The sequence below is a fragment of the Meriones unguiculatus genome, chromosome 17 (genome assembly GCF_030254825.1).
Source record: "Meriones unguiculatus strain TT.TT164.6M chromosome 17, Bangor_MerUng_6.1, whole genome shotgun sequence".
NCBI classification, from domain to species: domain Eukaryota; kingdom Metazoa; phylum Chordata; class Mammalia; order Rodentia; family Muridae; genus Meriones; species Meriones unguiculatus.
The window spans coordinates 36147014-36156140 of NC_083364.1; the positions used below are offsets into that span (position 1 = coordinate 36147014).

At 47.0% G+C, this 9127-nt stretch overlaps 1 long non-coding RNA gene across 1 annotated transcript; it reads left to right on the forward strand.

Moving 5' to 3' along the window:
• Positions 1-1451: 1451 nt before the first annotated feature.
• LOC132648699 (uncharacterized) lies at positions 1452-6708 on the forward strand. Its single transcript, XR_009587089.1, has 3 exons — positions 1452-1684; positions 2455-2508; positions 6104-6708. It is a non-coding gene; the product is annotated as an uncharacterized LOC132648699 (long non-coding RNA).
• Positions 6709-9127: the final 2419 nt, after the last annotated feature.

The window sequence follows — 9127 nt, forward strand, 5'->3', positions numbered from 1 at the left end:
CCCCGAGGTTGCAGGGAGAGGCCCCCAGTGTGTACCAGCAGCTACGATCCTAAATTACCCCCCACTTGATCCCCCGGTCTCCTGACACGGCCCACAACTGTTCTAAAAGCTTTCCTGGCTTCCCCTCTTGTTCTGGGGAGCCTCTCCGGACTATGAGGGCAATGGAATAATTAGGGCTTTTTGCTGGGGCGTTAGAAACTTTTCCCACTCCGTGAGGCCCCATCCTCCGAGGAGGATCGAGCTGTGGTCTGCCAGGTCAGCACCCGTGGGTCAGAGAGAGGCGTGGGGAGGGGAGCCACACAGGCACGGGTACCAGAGGGATTCTCCGGAAGGCGGTTTGGGAAGACTGCGAGGCGCTAATGCACAGCCCCGGGTCACAGCCTCTAACATCACGCACACACTCCAAGCTGAGACCTGTCCCGTGACCACCGCAGGTGGCTTTACAGCGAGGGGTCCTTTCCATCCCTGGAAACATGATCAGTGAACTCTGAGAATCCTGCAGACAGGGTCGTCTGCAGTTGGTGGGTGCCTTTCCTGTGTGACTCCTCAGGGTGGGGCTTTCTTCTAGTGAAATTACTCTGGGCCCAGAGATACTTTGGGGGGCGGGGGAGGACCTCTGGCACATCATGTCAAACATACTAAAACATGCTCGCAATATATACATACACATACATATATATGTGTGTGTATGTATATGTATGCTTGAAAGAACGCTGGGAAAATGGCTTAAGAGACTGTTTAGCAATAAATAACTAATGGCACTTTGCTCGAGTTCTGATTTTTCAGGGGCTATGGTGTTTCCTGCAAATTCTTAGGAAAGGGGGAAGGCCACAGAGAGTTTCTAAATTTAAATGTGCTTCGATTTCCTGGATTCTGAATGAATTAACTTCCAAGCCAGGTAGAAAATCACTAGTAACTTAACATCAGGCCGTGGCAGGAATATTTATGCCACGGAAATGGGTGAGCATGCCTGGGTAGCGCTAAGGAAAGCTTTTTTCTTTTTTTCCCCTTAAGATTCAAGCAGGTAGCCACGGATCTAGAAGTGCAGGCTCTAAGACTCCACGGAGGGAGGCTCTGAAAGGGATTGTAGGTCCAGAAGCAGGAAGAAGGAAGCCAGAGTACTGTCCTAGGGACTGTCTCTCTCCAGCTAGAGACCTTGTTCTGAAGAGTCCTAATTTTAGATCAAGGCCTACCGCCAGGGCCTTAATCTCTTTATGTGTTTGTATCTGTAGTGTGGGCCCTTTGTTCTACGGCAGATCTTTATTCACAGCCTTCAGCCTGCTTGTTGTGTTTGTTTTACTTGTGTTTTATCTTCTATTACTTGATAGGCCCCCTGGCCAGCAGAACTGAGGAGAGCTTGCCCAGAGGGTGGGGTGGGGTGGGGACCGTGGCCTCAGCAAGGTCCTGGGCTCTGCTGGGCCCTTCCTGTCCCTCAGGCTTTTGGGGGGTGGGGGAGTCCTTGATCTTGAATCAAGACTGTTAGGGTCTGTGGGTGGCCCAGCTTCAAAGTGAGGAGTCCCTAAGATTTGCAAGTGTGCCAGCCCGGGAGGCTTCCCGGAAGCTGTAGGAGCTCCTCATCAGAGGCTCTCTGGAGCACGTGAGAAGGAGCTGGGGTCCAGGTCACCAGCAAGGGAAGCGTAAACCATGCACGGCTCATCCAGTGGCGTGATCTGTCCACAAACAGGTAGACCAGATGTTTCATGTTGGGGGAGGGGGCATGGAAAAAAAAAAAAACGTTCCAAGCCACAGGTAGCAAGAGGTGCCATTTAGATGAAAGCACTACCGTAAATCTGCTTTGTGTGTGCTTATGTGGAAGTAAACCAGAAAGGTCTATATTATTTTAGGGTTGGAAGGCACACATAAAGCCCATCGTTAAGGGGAAGTGGTGTGATGGGCTATGCTCCTGCTTTTGACTTCAACAAAGCAGACTGAAAGTCAAAATGGAGTCAGTCAGGATAAAAGTCAAACTTAAGCCAAGTTATTATCCCACTTAATTGGAGAAATCAAGATGAGAGAGACAAAAGCCACAGCTCTCAAACAAGGCTGTTTCAGTTGGCATGAAAATAAAATTCCCGCCTTTAAATCCCAGCGCTTGGGGGGCAGAGGCAGGCAAATCTCTGAGTCTGAGGCCAGCCTGGTCCTTAGAGTGAGTTCCAGGACAGCCAGGACTACGCAAAGAAACTCTGGATCTAAAAAAAAAAAAAAAATCCAATAAAAACCATGAACTGTTAATAATTGTAATAAAAGAGAAAAGAAAGTGAAGTTCCGCCCACTTAAATCTTTTCATAGAAGATAGAACCTGGTACCTGAGTTAACTAATCTCCTGTCCCTGCCTTAAAAGGAAAGCGACTCTGAAGTGACTGTCCCTCTTTCAGTCTTTGTCTCTGCTTCCTTTGAGTCTTTTCTCCCTTCGCAAAGTCCCCCTTGCTCACAGAGGCTGCACTTCTGTCACAGGGAACGAAAGCGTTTGCTGCACCTAGGATTGAGAGCAAAGCCGATGTCTTCAAGGTCAGTTGCAGTTTTACTCCCCCCCGCCCCCCCCACCCCCGCTCCCTCTTTATTTTTAACTTATTCTTTGGCACCATGTTTAGTAGTTACCTGAGAAGAAGGCAGTCTGTAGGGAATAAAAATTTTAAATGAAAAGACTTCTCACAGGTGCGATAAAGAAACTTGAGGGTTATCTGCAAGGTTTTTACTGTTGTTAAAGAAAGTTCACCTGCTGAAGTAAAACCTCATTAATCTTTTTTCAGATGAGGTCTTGCCAAGTTGTCCGGGCAGGTCTTAAAAATCTTGAGCTGGAGGACCCCCTGTTCCAATGGATGCCGAGCTTGTTTTTAAAAATCTAAACAGTGTGTGCAGCTTGGAGAAGGGGTGAGGGGGTAGGACTGCTTAGAGGCAGAGCCACTATTTAACTTCCTGCTTTCAGTTACCTCCTGAGTAAACTGAGCACAAAGCTGAGTAAAAATAGCCACGGGAGGGACTTTCAAAGAATTAATTGGCCTGATAGGATAAATATAGGTTAGTTATAATTAGCTTTTTTTTTTCCCCAATGAGGCAGAGTCTCATGTAGCCAAAGCTCGTGTCAAGATCACCAGCATGTACTACCCTGCCCTATTTCGTATTTCGTTCCTTTCACTTGTTTATTTGTTTTTGAGACAGGCTCTCACTGTAGCCTTGGCTGAGCCTGGAGCTCAAAGATCTGCGTGCCTCTGTCTCCCAAGTGCTGGGGTTAGAAGTGTGTTCTAAAGATGACCTCTAAGCAAAACCCATTGCCCTTCCCAAAACACACAGGAAAGACAATGATCACAAAGGGGCTGCCTTGAGCTTCCTAGGAGTGGATCCCACTAAAAGAACATCCTTGTCTCCCAGGAGAAGGGAAGGCAAAGTGGGAAAGGAGTGTGTCCTAGTACTGTACCCCAGGATTTGTGCTGGGTGCAATGAGAATTCACCATATTCCCTGAGTTGGAGACCTCATTTTACAGACGCCCGACGCAATGAAGTCCAAGAATGCCGGGAAACAGACTGTCAGGGATTGAGTGTGTAGCTCAACGGCACAAGGCCTTGGGTTGGAGCCTCAAAAGGAAACACAAACCTTCCCGGGGAATATGGGAGTTTAGATCGTACAACCCTCAAGGAGTCTACAACAGTATCTTACAGCAGCCATACTCACAGTGTGACAGAACAGTCTGAGGAGGGCAGGCTTTATCACCCTACGCCTGAAGAAAAAGGTGAAAACGTGGCTGATGGCCCTGGCACACACCTTTGATCCCAGCCCTCAGGAGGCAGAGGCAGAAGGGTCTCTGACTTAGAAGCCCGCCTGGTCTACAGAGACTCTGAGGGAGAGAAGGGGAGGAGGAAGTGGAGGGAGGCACGCAGCAGAGGAAGCTGGTCCAAAGCCACACAAGCCCTTGACCCTTGATCTCCCTTCTGCCTTCATTCTCCTTGGTCCTCCTACGCCCAGCCCCAGCAGAGGGAGACACTGTCAGAGCTGGAAGGGAGAATGCTGCCTCGTAGCCTCCTGGAGCGCACTTTAGCATTTTGCAGATCCAAGAGATGCTTGTCACACAGATAGAGGAGCAACATGGCCACCTGGGTAGGAAGACAGATGCTCCTCAGAACTCGGAAGGCACAGGAAGACAGGTGGATGAAGCCTGCGAGTGCCTCACAAATCCATGCTGAAGTCCTAATCTTAGGTATCCACCTGCTTGACTTTATTTGGGAATAAAAAGAACTCATACTGGATTAGCCGAAACCCAATAAATAATATCCTTGTTAAACAAACAAACAAACAAACCAAATGGACACAGATAACGTCTTAGTGTGCTTTCTGTTGCTGTGGTAAACAGCATGACCAAAAGCAACTTGGGAAATAGCTGAGCGGTGCTGGTGCACACCTGTAATCCCAGCACTTGGAGGCAGAGGCAGGCAGAGCTTTGTGAGTTCGGGGTCAGCCTGGTCTACAGTGTGAGTTCCAGGACAGCCAAAACTACACACAGAGAAATCCTGTCTCAAAAACCATTGGGAAAGAAAGTCAGGGCAGCAACTCAAGGCAGGAATCTGGAGGCAGGAGCTGATGCAGAGGCCAGGAAGGAATGCTGCTTACTGGCTTGCTCCACCTGGCTTGCTCAGCCTGCTTTCTTACACTACCAAGGACCACCTGCCCAGGGACGTGACACTACCACATCCATCCTTAATCAAGATAAAGCCCCATAGACTGGTCTATAGACAATATGGGGAGGGTAATCCTTCAATTAAGATTTCTTCTTCCCAGAGGACTCTGGCTTCTGTTAAGTGGACGAAACAAAGCAGACAAGCCAAAGCTAGCCGGGTGGCCGAGGTCAGCATGGTCTACAGAGTGAGTTACAGGACAACCAGTGGCTACATGAGAAACCTGTCTCAGAAAGCCAACCCCCGCCCCCCAAACTACCCAGCACAGCGACTCCAAGAAAACAGAAGCCGTGTAGAGCTGGAGGCAGGAATTGAGCAATGAGGTTGTGAACCAACAAACACCCAGGATGCCAGCAGCCCACAACTAGAAGAGGCAACGGAGGATGTCTAGAGCACAGCTCTGCTAAAACCTTGATTTAGGACTTAGAGCTTCCAGCCCTATGAGGGAATGGAGTCTTGTTGTCTTAGGCCACGCGTTTTTGCGGTGATGCATTTGACAGCTCAAGAAAGATAACTTGGCTGAGTTGCTTCATGGGTGCTTGGGCAATCAAAGCCAGAAACAGTAATTACTGTGGACACGTCATGTGCACCCGGTAATGGGGCAGAGGATTTTCATCGTTGACTCTAATGTATTTTATTATCCTCTGGGATAAGCATAAAGCCCGACAGTCAAATGAGCGGATTATGCAAAACCCAGAGAGGTTAGGAATGGTGTCAGAACAAATGCAAAAACACCTGGAACTGCAAAAATGGACTGAGCTCTGAGAAGTTGCCACTGAGCAAGGGCAAAGTCTTTGATTTAGGCTCAAAGACCCCGTCGTCTGGTTGCAGGAGGAAGACTTCTCACCCTCGTGACAGCTCACACAACAAGGGCACCGCCGAGACGCTAAGTGGATACCGTGCAGTCGCTGAAGAGACAGTTATCTCATGGGCCTCTGAGCTAGCCAGGCTACATCTGAACGCCACGCATCCAGGACCCTAGGCGGAAAAGTGAGGGGTCCACAAACCGTAGTGCATGGGGCAGTCAGGGCACAGAGGGGAAGGCGTCTCATTGGAAAGGAGAAGTCATGGGAAGGTGGGACGTACTTAAATTCTGAGCGGCTCTCTTGTTCTGTTGTTTTTGAGACAGAATCTCACGACGTAGCCCTGACTACCCTGGAACTCGCTATGTAATCCAGCCTGGCCTTGAACTCACGGAGATCTGCCTGCCTCTGCCTCCCAAGTGTTGGGATTAAAGGCATGTGCCGCTATGCCCAGCCTGAGTAGCTTTTGTAAAAGCAGTAAGGCTCAGGAGAGACTGGTCCCAAGGGGCCAGGATAGGCACGTGACTCAGGGATAGCCAATCAGAGCGAGGGTGTTGTGCTCCCTCTGGTTGTAGCAGTCTGTTCAAACACAGTCTTGAGATCCAAACCAGGTCTATTGCTGTTCCTCGCAGGCATTTGGCTGTGTCACTCCACGCAGGGAAGGAGCCTGCAGCTTTCAGAGGGCAGTTGGCTGCAGTGAACGAACCCTGCCTGAGCAGGGATTCAGAACGGACATGGACGAAGAGCATCCTTCAGGCGCTATGTGCACATCTGGATCAAGGCATGCCTGTGACTTTTGAAACTTTGTGACGTGACACTTACCTATTTCCTTTTGTGCTTCTCACCAGATAGGCCTTTCTTTATCTTTCACCATTAGACACCCGGATGAATCACATCCACGTGCAAATGTAACAACCTGCCAGATGAGGAGGTACAGAGTAGGAATTGTAACAATCTCTGTCTATTGCAAAACTTCCAGATATGGAAATGATGGTAAATTTTAATTTATTTTTATTTGTGTCTGTGTCTGTGTGTCTGGGTGCATGTACTGGCAGGTCTGTGCATGCTTTCAGAGGCCAGAGAGTGTATTGGGTCCACTGGAACTGGAGTTACAGGAGGTTGCAAGCTATTCAATGTGGAGGATGAGAATGGGACTTTACCAGTTGATGTTTTGCTGTGGATGACTGGATCTGGTTGCTTTTGGCTGTCTCTTCCCTGTTGTTAGTAAAAAACTAAACCCCACTCATTGGATTTTAGAATGTGATCAAATATCCTGCAACACTTCCTCAACAACCCACTGTACAGAACACTTCCTGTCCCTACTCCTGCTTACCTTAGTTATGCTATAATTTTGCTTAGATCAATATTCCCTGCTTATGCTTTAGAGCAGTGGTTCTCAACCTTGGGTCTTGGCCCCTTTGGGGGTCAAACGACCCTTTCACAAGGGTAAGCCTAAGATCGCTGGAGAGCACAAATATTTGCATTACAACACATAACAGCAGCAAAATTACAGTTATGAACTAGCAACAAAGTAATATGGTTGGAGTCACCTCAACATGAAGAACCGCCTTTCCGCAGCAGCATGCAGATGTTTGAGAACCACTGCTTTAGAGTATACCGGAAGGAATGACTTCTTCCTACACAATGTTTTTGGTTTTCTTGTACTTAGTAATTAATTGTCTTGCTTTTCTTGTTTATTAGTGTTCTGATGTCTGTTACTAATTCAAGCCCAACTCTTCCATTTGTGTAAGCACAGTCAAAACATCTAAGTCCTCAGGATCCATCTTCCTGAGCATCTTCCACAACCCTCTGGTTTGCTTTGGTCTCTACCAATACTTACCAGGCCTCAGCCATGGTGGCTTCCTGAGATGGCCTTTTCCATGCAATTCACCTTCAAAATATTTCTTCAAAAATTTCTTCTTCTTCTTCTTCTTCTTCTTCTTCTTCTTCTTCTTCTTCTTCTTCTTCTTCTTCTTCTTCTTCTTCTGACGGGATTTCTCTGTGTAGCCCGGGCTGTCCTGGACTCACTCTGTAGATCAAGTTGGCTTTAACTCATATCGATCCTGCCTTTGCCTCCCTGAGTGCTGGGATTAAAAGCATGCACCACCATACCTGGCTTAATATTCCACATTTTACCCAATTTTAGTGCCTTGGTCCCATTTCTTCTCTCTTGGTCAACAATGTCATTTTGATAGAGCACATTATTAGCTTCCTGAGAAAAATGAGTGTGTGGTAGTACATTATTCTTTTTATTTACTTCATATTTTTGAGACAGTGCCTTGATATAAATGGGGCTTGCCCTGAACTAGCATTTCCTCTGTCTTAGCCTTCCAGCTCAGATTTCAGTTATGTATATCACAATGCTTGGCCTACTCTGTCCATCTATTATCTATCTATCTATCTATCTATCTATCTATCTATCTATCATCTACCTATCTATCTATCTATACATTTATTGGGGGTTGGTCTATGTAGTTAGATGCTGATTTTCTGTGTCCAGAGATCTGGTTGCACTCCAGACATGGGCATTGTCACATTCATTGATCAATGTTGTGTAAACATTGTTCCCCAATTATCTCTGATTAGTTACTAAAAAATCTGAGTAGCCTATACCTGGACAAGAGAAGGCAGGGAGACAGGGCTTCCATGACCTATCTTGAGGTATCAGGTAGGAAGAAGAAGGTGAAGAAGAAGAAGAAGAAAAAGAAGAAGAAGAAGAAGAAGAAGAAGAAGAAGAAGAAGAAGAAGAAGAAGAAGAAGTAGAGAAAGGATGTGTCCATTAAGACTAACTTGATAGAGCAGAAGCATCCCAGGAAAGACCAATATGGCAAGTAACTCAGGGCACATGGCTGGGAAATAGCAAGACTAGCATAGACAGGTTAGAATAGACTATTTTCTGCCTGGTTATGATGCTTCAAGCTCATTAACAGATCTTATAAGTCTTTGTGTCATTTATTGGGGAGATAGACTGGGTGATTAGAAAAGCCCCCTCCAATATAACATATCTTTATATCTGTCTGTCTATCTATCTATCTATCTATCTATCTATCTATCTATCTATCTATCTATCTATCTATCTATCTTCTCCAGATTGATTCCAAGGCCTCATTCATGCTAGGCAAGCACTCCTCTAATAAGTGATGTCCCAGCCTAGGAGGAACCCTTTGGAAATCTTTTTTATAAAATGCTTCATACTCACAGGTTGGCACTGGATGCTGTTTTTCCCTCACAGACGTCTGTCTGTCTCTGCCTCCCGAGTGCTGGAATTAAAGGCATCCACCTCCACACCCACGGCGTAAGCCTCCCTTTTAAAAATTTTCTCACACCTTGTCAGGGCCTCTCCTTTTCCATAGAAGTTGCCTCAGCAGATCTAGAGAATAAGTCATGATAGCCAAAGAGCATCAAGGCCCATGGTAGAGACATGCACATTGTTGCTGTGGAATAAATCACCCCCAAAGTGAAAGGCTTAGAGCAGCAGGCACTTGCTTTCTTGTTTTCTTGCTGTGCCGAGGGGGTAATCCCGGCCCTTGTGCTTTCGATGTACAACGTGACCAAAAAGCAAGCCGAGGAGGAAAGGACTCGTTTCCCCTACACATCCAGACTGTAGTCAATCATTGAAGGAAGCCAGGACAGGAACTGAAAGACAACAGGAACCC